General features: G+C 48.4%; 1 protein-coding gene across 4 annotated transcripts in view; it reads right to left on the reverse strand.

Moving 5' to 3' along the window:
* The window catches only part of CUX1 (cut like homeobox 1), a 2,307,153-nt gene that overhangs the window by 1,801,154 nt on the left and 491,773 nt on the right, over window positions 1-14,226 (reverse strand). The window lies entirely within an intron of this gene.

The following is a 14,226-nucleotide window of genomic DNA, read 5'->3' on the forward strand; positions in this document are numbered from 1 at the left end:
AGGGAACCATAGAAACCACAAGCAGAACGTCCAAGGCACCCCCTGATTCCTGTTGGTGGAGGGCGGGAGCCCGCGTGAGCCACCTCAATCGGAGATCCAGAGACGCCGAGCAAACAGAGGAGACCGCGCCGCAGCAGGGTCGTGGTGTGCCATTGTGAGGAGGGGCAGCCGGGTGAGGACACCTTCCCGCACACAGTCGGCCACTCGAGGTGTGGGGTCCGGGTGTCAACGGCGCCACAGTGAGCGAGTTCGCAAGGCCCCAGTGAGGAGACAGAGGCAGGGCCCAGCCCGCACCTCGAGAAAGTGCCCCGCAGACCACGGCAACCGCTGCTTGAGGAGGTGGAGGAGCCAGGCGGGGGACCAGCGGAGGAGCACTGCCCCCCCCCCAGCTTGAGACCGGAGTGAAGAGGGGAGAGTGGCGTGCGGCGAGCCGGGGGGCAGGGGGGCAGAGGGGCGCTGGCACCCGGACGAGGACTAAAGAGGACCTCACACAGAGGAACAGAACAGCGGAAGAGGGATAAGGATACCGCAGCTACAGCTAGCAGCCCCCTCCCCAGCAGCCACAGTGTGCAGCCCACGTGGGAAAGGAGACAGCCCGAAGCGGGGCCCACACCATCGACTTAGTTGAGTGGAACCAACAATCACTGGGTCCCAGGTTCAAGCTCCTCTCCCAAAGACACATCCAGGCAACCAACTCAGGAGCACCCCGCACAGACGTCGTGACTGGGGGATTGGGGGGTGGGGGTGAGAAGCCCCGGCGCAAAACGCCCTGGACACATTAGGCCCTGGGACCATGCAGTGCAAAGAGATACCCCTGCATAAACTGCTGGTGGAGCTTGATGGACCACAGCGAATAAATTGCAGGCTGAATCAGAGGGGAGTGGGGGGGTGGGGTGCCGGGAGGCCCCTGACAACAAAGCCCCGGGAGGTGTCGAGGGAGAGGGGGGCAACCCCATTTGAAAAAGCCTATCCAGCGTGAGGCAACTGCTGGGACGGCGGCCTGAGATTCCTCTGGACCAGTGGAAGCAAATAGGAAGAGAGTCCCCCAGAGCCCAGACCATCTTGGGTGGTGGCCCCTGGGTGTGCGCCTGCCCAGAGAAGCCTGAAAGGCACGACCCAACTGCCCAAGCAGGAGAAGAGACCCACGAGGGGAGAAAGCCGCAGTGAGAACCCCTGAAGCTTGTAACAACCAAGGGTGGTGGCCCCCAGCCCCTGGCCTGGGGTGTGTGCCTGCCCAGAGGCTCCCCAGCAGAGCCTCACTCTATCTCAGGCACAAGAGCACTAACCCCCGGAAAACTCCCCAGATGCAGAAGATTCGGAAGGGGGACACTAGAGGTACACCTCCAGGCCCCTCAGCGAACAGCATACTGGAACTAGCGGTCACCTGTCACGGTTCCCAGCACTGAAGCTAGGGGGAACACAGCAGAATCGCACGGACGGCCATCAACTTGCTCCCACAGAACAAGGGGAGGCCATATGAGCTGGAAGGCATCCCTTCAAGAATATCGATTCCGGGAGGTAACAAGGGCCCGGGGCAGCCCAGACCGGAGAAGTAAAATGGAACAGTCCGAAGGGAAGATGGAAACTGCCTCAGTGATGGAAAGAGGCTTTGCCTCAGTGCTGCAGGAAATAAGAGACATGCGGTCCGACATAGCCCAAAAATTTGAGAAAATGGACCAGATGGTAGATAAAGTGGAGGACAGACTTCTCAAGCTGGAGACTAACCAATCATTGTCCACTATCCAGGAAACACAGATAGATATGAGATTGGCAGCACTAGAGAAGAGAGATGAGGAGAGAGCCCGGCAAATGGACGATTTTGAAAATGCAGAGAGAAGAAATAACCTCGGAAAGGGGAAGGAAGGGGAGACGGAAAGAGACATACGTAGAGTGGTTAGAGAAGTAATCTTCCTCCTCTTTGGGAACAAAGCAACTACGGAACCCACTATAGACAGAGCACATAAGGCAGGGGGCAGAGCGGGAGGTCCCCGCTCCATTATAGTCCGATTCCACTTCCATACGGAAAAAACAAAGGTGTTAAAGGAAGCCAGGAAGGCCGGGACATCACGTATAATAACACAAAGATAACCATTTTCAAAGACCTCTCCGCATATACTCTGGCTAAAAGTAAACTGTACTGCCCTCTAACCCAATGCCTGAGGGAGAAGGGGTTGAGATATAGATGGGGGTACCCATTCTCTATCGTTTGAATACATGGGGGAAAGAACAACCCTGGTCACAGAGGACATTAAAGGAACAATCCAAGACTATGTAGAGGACCCGGAAACCCAGAGTGGCCCAACATGGGCTGCAGCGGCGGGAGCAACCGGGACAGGGAGACCAAGAGACAGGAGGAAGATCCCAGGATCCAGAAAAATTAAGAAATTGAACACTACCCTCTCCCACCCTCCCTCCCCCGTCAAGAGAGGTCGGGGAAGCCCTGAGGGATGGGAGGAGACGAGGCAGGGCCTGGAAGAGGAGTCCAGGAAGTGGGGAAGAGGACATGACAACGCACCCAAAGAACAGCAAGTATGGGGGGGATCCACCATGGGGAGAACTTACTGATAAGGGAAGGGGGGGGGGGGCTCAACAGAAATAGATTACTCAGCAGTCCAGCTGGGGGTGAGCAAGTTGGTGGTCCGGCCGAGTACCAGGAATGGTCGAACTATCTGGCTGGGTGCCGGGGATGGGGGAGGGAGGACAGAGGAAGTTCTCGTTGACGGAGTTCTGGGTGAGAAGTGGGGGGCGCAGTTGGGGATGTGCCCCGTCCCGGTGAGAGGGGAGGAGGTACAGGGGAGAGGGGTTCCAAGTTCAATTCAGAGGGGGTTGGGGAAGGGGAGAAGGAGGAGGGATATAACAACCTGCAAAGGATTGCGGCCGATCGATATACCTCAAAAGAGGACAATGGGTGTTGGGGAATAAGACAAACTGGTGCTTTGGGGAATATGTTCATGGGAAACAATGTCTGCAATAATGGTTGATGAACTCCCAGTGCAGGAGGCGGGCTCCCTAAACGTTAGAGGGCTGAATACGCACACTAAGATCCCTAATCAGCAGAGAGTTCCGCAGGGCAAGCTTGGACATTCTCTTCCTGCAAGAGACACATTGGTCTAGAGGTAAATAACCTACCATAAGGGGGGGTGGATAGGGGAGTTCCTACGCGCCTCTCATAAATCTTAAAAGAGAGGGGTGGCAATGCTATTAGCAAAGGATACCGGTTTTATAACAGGGACCGCACTCAAGGACCCGGAGGGCCGATACCTATTTGTGAAGGGCACACTCCAGGGAACCCCATTGACTCTGGCAGTAATCTACAGACCCAATGAAGGCCAGGCACCATTTTGGGAAAAGGTGAGAGACAAGCTCCTACCCTTCACACAAGGTACCTTGCTAGTGGGAGGGTATTTCAGTATGGTCCTAGACCCCTTGAGGATAGAAATAGGTTAAACCCCATGCACCCCAGATGCCCGATGACCTCACATCACAATGCTTTTGCAGGGTTAACAGATAGTTGGGCCTGGAAGATACACTCCCGAGTACGATCACGGGTGACCCCCCCATTCACATACTATTCGAAGACACGAGTCCTTCTCCAGGATCGACTACATACCGACAGATAACTCACTGCTTCCCTATGTAACAGACCATAGGGTAGACCCGGTCCCCTGGTCTGACCATGACCTGGTGAGAATCACTTTGCTGGGGGGGGTGGCGTAGACAAAGAAAGGGGAGATGGAAGTGCAACAATGCCCTTCTTGAAGACGGTGACAGCGAGAATGTTCCTAGACAACATAGTGGAGTACTTCGCCCTGAACGACAATGGGGAAGTCAGCCCACATAACTTATGGGACGCATTTAAGGCAACAATACGGGGAGTCCTCATCAAAACAGGTGCACAAAAGAGAAGGGAAAGGGAGGCACAAGAAAAAACCCTTCGCAAAAAAAAAATAGAAGTACAGTCGGGCCCCACCCCAGACAATTACATCTCCCTGGAACTGGCGAGAGCCCTAGAGCAATACGAGACCCAGCTGAAAGACCTTCAGCTGAACAAAACAGAGAATTCTCCAGCTGCTCAAACAAAAATACTATGAAAAGGGGGACTGAGCTGATAAAATTCTGCCGTGGGAGACACTGACATTAAGTTATGATACCCAGGGTATAGTAATGGCCTTTCGGAAGTACTATGAGAAATTATAGGAGTCAGAATTTGAGGGCGAGGACTTCCTCAAAACGATCCCACTCCCGGTCTTGGCGAGCGAGGTAGCTGAGAACCTAGAAGGAGGAGGTAGTATTGGCAATCAAGGGAATGAAAGGAGGCACCACTCCAGGTGAAGATGGGTTTTCCGTGAAATTCTATAAAATGTTTCGCTCCACACTGGCTTCCCACCTGGCTAAGGTATTTAATGCGGTCTTGGCGGGCGGCATCCTACCAGAAACCATGATGGGGGCGATCATAGTGGTCATACCCAAGGAAGGAAAGGACCCTACCAAATGTTCCTCCTACAGACCAATATCGCTACTGAACACAGATGTTAAAATCTTGGCGAAAATACTGGGTAAAAAGATGTAAGGAATTATGCCATTGCTAGCTCACGGGGACCAGGTGGAGTTCATAAGGGGACAAGACTCTGATAACATCCGGAAGACGGTAGACTTGATCCATTATGCACAAGTGTCGTACCTCAACGCGAGCTTGCTCTCTATAGACTCAGAAAAGGCTTTCGACAGAGTTTAATGGCGATACATGATGCTACTCCTCGAAAAGATGAGTGTTGGGGAACATATGAGAAAATGGATCGGCCCTACGAAGTTTAAAAGCAAAGGACTGCTTTTTGTGTTTCCGTGTGTCGAGCTGAGAGGACCCCTGCAGCCTGCTTTCATTGGCACTGCGAGCCGTTGCTCTTGCCAATATTTTACTCGATAGCCGCTTCCTGGAGGAGGCGGAGCTGCGTGGGACACGTGACGCCTCACGTGACTGCCTTCAGCTTTAAAAGCAGCTGCGAGCCACCCTTGCGGCGATAAGCCCTGTGGCCTCAAGTCCATCGGCTGTTGTGCGGCTGTTCGGCGGATGGTCCGAAAAGTGAAGTGTCCACCAGAGGTACTGTACGCAACTAGCGATATCACTCAGCCCATACTCAAGAACCAATAACTTTGAGGATCTCAGGATTCGTATTTTAGATATCAAGGCTATTAACATTTAAAGTTGTTATTCAATAATTCTGAATCTCAAACAGTGTTTTTTCCTAAGTAAGAAAGTATTTGATTATCTCATGTTCACCTTACGTACAGGTATGCCAGGAGAGATAACTAGAGACTCTATGGCTATTACATCATCCATTGTACCTAACACACTAGATTTAGTGATGCCTCCTCAAACTCCCATTAATCAAAATCTATCCATGTTACAGGAAAAAACCAAAAGTCGAACTCGTACATCAAAAAAAAACATCATTTTAACCCCAATTAATAAAAACCCAAATGATATACGCAATTTTTATAAATCCAAACCACAGGTTTTATTGAGTTCTAATTTAACTGCGTCTACTACCTCTGTATCGAGTTGTGCAGATTTGTTATTATCAAATGGTGTTAAGAATAATTCGATTCCTATGTTAACGTCTAACTCGACCAATGAGGTTTCTGTTCTCCCTTTGAACTCTTCTGTATCAGATCAAACTCTATTAACCGTACCTCATTCGCCGATTAGAATTATCAAACCTATGCGAATTTTCACTGCTGTTCTAGAAGAAACAACCTTAGAGTCGAATGTGACAACAAACGAATGTCAAATCTCATTATTGGAGAATGCTTCATTAGCTTCAGTAATTATCGAAGACGTGGGACATACCTCTAATAATGAGTCTCTTTCTGCTTGCTCACAAACTTCTCATGATTGTAGAGACCTTGAAAGTTCAAGAGTCTCGATTACGACTGATTATGCACAGGCTTGTTCCATGGAATCAACAAAACAAGAAGAGGAAATCTCTTTTTTGCAACCTACTCCTCGTCGTTGCCAAATCCCTAATGAGAAACGACAACCAACCGAATCTTTTCCGAACCCTATTTTATTAGAAGTTACTTTGGGTGCTATTAATACTACTATGGCCACTCTATTTAAGCTCTTTAATTCTTTAGATCAGAAGCTAGCTACCCAAACTGATAAATTAAATCAAATAAGTGATTGGATGAAAGACACCTCTCTTAAATATACCAAAGAGTCATCCTTAGTAAAATTGGAACAAAGAATTGTACAGCTTGAATCCATCTGGTCAATTGATCAAGGCTTAAATGTACATTCAGGACCATCTATTCTTCAGCGTATATCACATCTAGAGAAGATGATGCAAGATCCGCTAATAACTACGCCGGCATTACCAATGTTTACGAATATAATTCGGCCGATTGAATGTGTCGAGGAAGAGGACACAGCAAAACCTAATGAATCTTGGATTAGTGTTGACTCTCCCGTGAGAACTATGGGTCAATCTATACGAGCCCAATCACACGGGGTCACTATTCAAAATCCACAGAAGGTGGGAGGCTCTCTGTTAAATAAGAGAAAAATTAAATTGTTGTCATCTAAACTTATACAAAGAAATAAAAAAGCTCTATCAGAGATAAAAAAAACATCTCAGATATCTCTTCCGTTAGATGCTACCACACCTCTTCCTCATAAACCTGTTGCCTTGCCAGTCTTAGGCATTGAGACACCTATTAATGAGGTTGTTGATATAACTGGCAATACGCATGTTGGTAAAACTTTGCAAGATATCCCTCCACCCCCACACATTGCTTCCCCGCCCAGGATTTTATCAGAAGTTATTAAACCATCTCCTAACTATGATCCCTTGAATGAGCTAGTCTCTCTTTTAACATCTAATCTTGTGAATATACCGACAATACAAACATGCACGAATGCACATACAAAATTAGTGGCCCTAAAGGAGGTTGAGCCGACAGATGCGACAAAGGTATCCCTCCCGAGCGCACAGATACCGAATGGAGAAGATCGTTTAACTGCATTGAGAAATGCAGTTGACTCATATCTGCTTAATAGAAGATCTGAAGTGCTATCTGATACTCCACATTCCTTTGAACAGCACTCTCATACTTTGAATGCCATTAAAAACCCACAAAATGAGGCTCGAGTATTTAAAAATAGATCTGAAAATTGTACAGAAACTATGCCTCCTTCCTCTCACATGCAACACCTTCGAGATCAATCCAAAGATAGAAATAGGTGTCAGATAAATGCACGTAATGACAGCAATAAACCCTATGTAAATGATGATGGTGCTGCATTTTCAAAGAAACTTAATCAGTATCATACTCTGATCCTGAAATGTCGCGAAGGGGCCTTCCCAAAATATGATTTATGTCGTGCTAGTGTCTTCAATATATTTGGAGACACAGAGGGACTAGAAGCCATTTCCTCATCAGATGTGGATCAAGTGGAGTTTCTTTGTGATAAGAACCTTTCCATCGTTAGGCTCTGGATAAAATCTGGTATTGTACGTAATACAATATGGAATGCCAGAATGGAGTTATTTAATCTGGGTTTTTTGTTAGCCCAAGACCCTGCACGTCAGCAATCTAATGAGTCCTATGGAAATAAGTCTTCTGGAGGTATAAAACCCGCACCTACATGTGTCTGTAATGTTTGCATTAATCACCTTTCATCTGATCCCAATGCAGGTACCAATACCTGGTCGTAACCACGAGTACCCGTTTCCTCTAATACTTTTTCACTTGCTAGTTGGAATACTAGAGGTTATTCCAAGTTATTTGATTAATTCTACAGAATTGTTTCCAAAATACTGGACTACAAAAATTTTATCAATCATGGTACATGCCGATATTTCATTAAATCTGCTTATTGCTCATCCAGAGCTGGCGAAGAAGAAGGTGTACATGATGGACTGGATTGACACCAGAACCTTGTGCCTATCTTATAAAGACTTTGATCCCACAATCTTTGGTCCAAAACGCTATAAAACCATTGCGTCCTATTTATGTTTAGCACCATCTGCTGCTTTAAGATCTGCGATTCTGCGGTTAAGGTTCAATATTTGGCCCACGCGAGAGGTCAAAACAAGAAGGAAACAAATTGCTGTTGATCTTGTCTGGTGTCGGTTCTGTAATAATACTATGACTGTAGAATCTCTACAACACTTAATACTAGAATGTCCTGCACTTAGCACTTTAAGAAAATTGCACTTTGTTAATCATTTTGCTTACTTTGCACAACTTGATCCAAACAATAGATGGGTCGCCTTGGCTGCTACGGAATGTATGAGTATAAGAATTGCAACTATTAACTTTTTACAGGCCTTGAACCTAGAATGATGATGATTGTATAATATGAATTGATATAATTTCTGTTTGTTTGTTTTATCTAGACTTTATACTTAAATTTCTAATTTGTATAAATTGAAAAAGTTGATGTATATTTCAACTATATTCAATAATAAATAAAAAAAAAAAAAAAAAAAAAAGTATAGGGCCCCTACAACAAAAGTGCAGGTGAACGGAGATCTTTCAGCCCCGTTCAACCTATCGAGGGGTACAAGGCAGAGGTGCCTCCTTTCCCCATTAATATATGCCCTAACAATGGAGCCCCTTGCCATAGCCCTGAGAACACACGCGGACATCAGGGGAATACCGAGGGGCGAGGTAGAATTCAGGCTCTCGTTTGCAGACGACATACTCGGATACCTGGTGCGCCTGCGCCAATCACTTCCCCCGTTACTCTCATTAATAGAAACCTTTGGGAAATTCTCAGGGCTGAAAACTAATAGATCTAAATCCAGGTTACTCCCTATCAGAGCTCAGGACCCAACATTCAACCCCTTAAACGAGTTCCTGGGGATTAATGTGGAGAAAACCTTGATCCGCTATTTGGGCATTCACCTCAAAAGAGGCCTCGCGAAAATGACACCGGCCAACTACGACCCTATAGTGGCAGAGGTCAAGATGGATCTGAACCGATGGGGCAACATGATCATCTTCTTGGTACGGTCGCATGACAGCGGTGAAGATGAACATCTTACCGAGACTCCTTTATCTCTTCACGTCCCTCCCATCGCGAGTGCCTGACCAGACCTTTAGCGATCTCCAGAAAGTCATCCAGGCTTTCATATGGCAGGGGAAAACCCCGACTACTAAGAAACGATCCTTACTCTCTTGAGGGAGGAAGGGGGCTTCTGTCTACCTGACTTCCGTCTCTATTTTTGGGTGCCCAGTTACGGGTACTCTTTGAACACATGCAAGACAACACAAACACATACTGGACTTACTTGGAAGATATAGACACGCACCCCCTCAAGGTGCGAGATCTTATATGGCACCACGAAAATCCATCCTGGGTAAACTACTCCAACACCCAACCCTAGTGGTACAGTGGTCAATTTGGAGGAAGGGAAACACACCGAGCATCTCACGACATGGCCCTCCCTGATGATCTCCCTGTGGGGCCCCGTGATCAGGTTGGGAAGCAAGGGATTCAAAAAAGCACAGCACTGGTTGGACAAAGGCATAGAAAGGGTCAACCAACTGTTCAGGGGAGGCAGATCTCTTGTCTTATGAAGAAGTGACTGAGGCCCTAGGCCCAGGAGCAATTTCCATATTTGAATATCTTCGGCTGAAGGGCGTGTTATGTGACCAAAAATGGGAGCAAAAGTTCACGAGAATGCAAACTCTTTTCGAGAAAGCATTAGACTTGACCAGCTCTAGGAAGGGTATGGTGTCTAGATTGTACAAAATACTGAATGCCAAGAACCTCACAGAAAGGAGAGGGTTCCGGCATTAATGGGACGAACTGGCGGGGGAGGTGCTCACAGAGGAGACGTGAAAGAAGGTTTTCAAAATAGCCTTTCATGAAAACCTATTCACGGCTGCGATGGAACACAACTTGAAAGTCCTACAGGGATGGCACCGAGACCCGCTAAAGGTATCAAAGAAGTTCGCAGGGGTCTCAACAAAGTGCCCAAAGGGATGTGGCCAGGTGGGGGGACACATGCGGTGGCACGGTCAGTTGATACCAAAATACTGGGTGGACTTGAGGGTATAGATGGAAGAGGTCACTGGGGACCTACTCGTACATACTCCCACCAAAGGACTTCGATGTGTATAGATACCCCAGTTTGTGAGAAACAATGCTACGAGCGGGGAGGGTAGTCTTGGCACAAAAATGGAAGCGCGCAAACACCCCCAGTAAAAACGAATGGCAGAACAAACTGAAACACATGTTCCTGATAGACAAATTGACGGCATTGGTCAATGACGATCCGGAAGCTTTTCGGACAAACTGGGACGGGGTGAAGCAATCTTGGGGATGGGTAGTACATAGAAACCCAGATACTGATACAGAAACAAGGCCTACGACGAGGGGGCAGCAGTGGGGAACCAGATGAAGGGATCAGGAATAAGGATACATCTAAAAGGGAAGGGAGTGAGAACCCAGCACGAGATTAACAACCTAATGTGACTGCTGAGAAAAACCATTAAGCAAACACCCAAGCACCAGAAGAGATAACCGCAAACACAAAGCAACACCTCGCCTAAAGACAAATCATAAATTACCAAGGCCTGGATTCTTCTCTTTGTGACACTTGATTGAGGGTGGGAGGGATGAGGGTGGGAGGGATGAGGGTGGGAGGGTGAACAGTTGAAGCTCAAATAGTCAGTTACAAGGCTGTGCCAGTTGTTACTGTTCACATCTTTATAAAATGCCAATAAAACGTGAAATTTATAAAAAAAAAGAATGGGTGGTCTGTCCGAAAGGCTGAGGAGCTCAGAGAATCACGGTATGGCCGGCCGCCAAGGAGCTTTCAAAATGATGCTGAGGTGCCACGGTTCCTTATTTTTTGCAAATCACCCTGTGGACTAGGTGTGTGGCAGGATGGCATATGCCATCCTGTCGTTCCATTGGATCTGGAATGTGTCGTCCAGGATGTCCAGCGTATTGGAGGCAAAGAGGGCAGCCAGTGCAGACCTGGGAGAGAGGAGGAGAGGATGAGACTGCAGTAGGATGGGAGTAGTTTCTTACCTGCAACTCCATTTCTCCAGCGTTGGTATCTTTCATGGATTAACATGCTGTGAATATTTCCCGTCGTCGGGCTGGGAAACCATGGTAACCTTAACATAGCATTTTCCTATGGAAAACTTTGACACAGTGCCCCATCGACGTCCCTTTTGGGTGCTTTAGGCTGCACCAATAGGACGTCTAGTACAAATAGCACCGCCCGCGGCTTCTCTTCAGATTTTAACCTCCCAAAGCAGAGTAAAACCGACGCCAAGGGCTGCCTGCAGGGGCAGCCGGCGTGCACATGTGTATCCATGAAAGATACCAACACTGGAGAAGAACAAGTTACTTACCAACTGGTAACGTTCTTTCGAATGGATTGTCCCCTCCAACGTATTCCATATCTTGGACATTAAATGTGAAAGATGTGGAATACGTCAAAGATGTGGAATACTTTGGAGGACACAATTCATTCGAAATGGAGTTACAGGTAAGAAACTACTCCCTTCTCCAGCATTGGATCTTTCATGGATTCAACATGCTGTGAATAGATTACATAGCAGTATGATAACTTGGTGGTGCATGACAGGCAACCAAAATTTCATGCCCCAGGTCACAATAAGCAATATAACGGCACAATCTCACCATAGGTATGAGAAACACACCATAAAAACAAACCCCAGAAGCTGCAGGGCTTACCTTACTGGAACAGGCTTTGGAGGACCGCACGTCACACCTGCACATGTTGCTGCCCCAGTAGTGTCTGGTGAAAGTATGAGGCACTGCCCAAGGTGATGCTTGGCAAATGTCAATGAGTGGTACGCCCGCCCACAGCGCCGCCGACGATGCTGTGGATCTTGTAGAATGGGCCTTAGGAGTGGCCCGCAAAGGCTTGCCAGACTTCCTGTGGCAAAAGGAAATCGTAGAGGAGACGCAACAGGAAAGGCTCTGTTTAGAAATAGACTGCCCCTAGAAATAAGACTGCCCCTTGTTGGAGGAGCCAAACGGCACAAACAACTGCCTTGACTTTCTGAAGACTTGAGTCCGGTCGAGATAAAACTTCAATGCCCTTTTAACGTCCAAGGAATGCAGCGCTTTCTCTGCAGTCATGGAAGCAATAACGAAAAAAACGGGCAAGGCAGAGTTCTTGTGAAACTCCGACGGCACTTTAGGGATAAAATGCGGGTTAGTAGACAGGAGAACCTTGTCCTTCATGAACCTCATGCAGGGCAGGTCGATGACCAGAGCTTGAAGCTCAGAGACCTTCATGGGCGATGCAATAGCCACCAGAAAAGCGACTTTCCATGTGAGGAACTTCATCGTCGCCGTCGAAATTGGTTCAATCGGTGGCTGCATGAGAGCTGAGAGAACCACATTGAGACTCCATACCGGAGCAAACTTCTTCTCCGGGGGAAATATCCTGAACAAACCCTTTAGGAAGTGATTGATCAATCAGTAACTGAGCAGAGGCGTAGAGTTGCGCCATCACGTGAACCTGGAGATGGCCGCCAGATGGACCTTGATCGAAGACGACAGCCCACCCTTTGCCAGCAGCAGAAGATACGGCAGAAGCTGAGCTGGGGACACATCCAAAAGCTGCAAGTCTGATTGTTCTGCGTACCAGGCACAGAACCTGGTCCACATTTGACTGTACGACACATTGGTAGATGGCGCCCTTGCTGCAGCCAAGATCCGACGGCATGCCTGCGGGATGTCTAAATGTCCAAATTCGGAGTGGTCAGGAGCCACGTCGCAAGACAGAGAACCCGGGTCGTGATGCCACACCCTTCCATCGTCCTGCGACAGCAGATCCTGCTCTGACCCCAGATGAAGCAGGTCGTCCACCGCAAGGTGAAGTAGATCCAAAAAAAACAGGTTTGGTGGGGCCAAAACGGGTCCAACTGAGTCACCATGCACGGAGACTTGCGGACCATCTGGATCGTTCTCCGGATAAGATGAAACTGAGGAAAATTCTCGCCACCTGGGCTTCCTTCAGTTTCCATTCATGCAGCTGATCTGCGTCCCTGCTGAGAGCATCCGCCTGAACATTCTGCACTCCCGGTAGATGGTAAGCGATGATGTGAATATCCTGAGCAATGGACCAATGCCATACCACCTAAGCCTCCCAGGACAGGCGACTTCAGTGCGTGCGGCCCTGCTTGCGCAGGTAAAACATTGCAGTGGTGTTGTCCGTCAGAATGCGGACCACTGTACACCGAATGAGAGGCAGAAAAGACTTTAAAAGCCCAGTCGAGGAGCGCACCCCAAACCCCCTGGCATGCGTCTGTCGCTATCGTGTATCAAAATTCTGGCACCACCAGAGGCATGCCTCCTTACAATGTTGTTGGAGCGAGTCCACCACCGCAGGGCCGCCACCAACCCCCAGGAGACGACCACCTTGTCCAACCAGGAACTGAGGCACTGCGACCACCTGCCGGCGAGAAACTCCTGCACTGGCCTCAAACACAACTCAGGATGAGGGGGGATGCAGGACGCCTTGGATCAGAGAAGAGACATGTACCCTTGCACCGTGACCGACCTACCTGGCCCCCACGAGGCCGCCATGGATACCAGCTTCTGTATCCTGTCGACTGACGGATTCACCAGATTGAGCTGCGTGTGAAACTGGGCCCAGAGGAAAACCAAGTCCCTAGACTGTGTCAGACAAGATTTCGCGAAGTTGATTGCAAAGCCCAGCCGCTGTAACAGGAACATTGCAGCCTGGAGAAACTGATGTGCTTTGAGGAGACTCTCCCCTGACCAACCAATCGTCGGAGGAAGGCCGCCACCGGAGCCAGGCACTTTGTGAAGGTCCTGGGAGCCGACTTGAGGCCAAAAGGGAGAACCCGAAACTGGTAATGGTCGTCACCCACCATGAACCTTAGGAACTTGTGATGCTTTGGACGCATCGGGAAGTGGAAATAGGTGTCCTCTGGGTCCAATGACGCCAATAATTTTCCTGGCTCGACCGAGCGTATGATGTCCTATAAAGTCAGCATCTTGAACTTTAGGCGCTGCAGATTTATTTTCAACGAGCAAAGTTCCAGAATAGGGCGCCATTTTCCATTTGATTTGTTGATTACAAAATAACGGGAGATCACCCCCTGTTCTGACAACGGGATCGGTTCGATTGCCCCTTTTTCCAACATCAGATGTACCGCCTGCCCCAAGATTGCCAGATGCGGCTGCAACACATTCACTGG

The sequence above is a fragment of the Ambystoma mexicanum genome, chromosome 9 (genome assembly GCF_040938575.1).
Source record: "Ambystoma mexicanum isolate Mex_15411 chromosome 9, UKY_AmexF1_1, whole genome shotgun sequence".
Lineage (NCBI taxonomy): Eukaryota > Metazoa > Chordata > Amphibia > Caudata > Ambystomatidae > Ambystoma > Ambystoma mexicanum.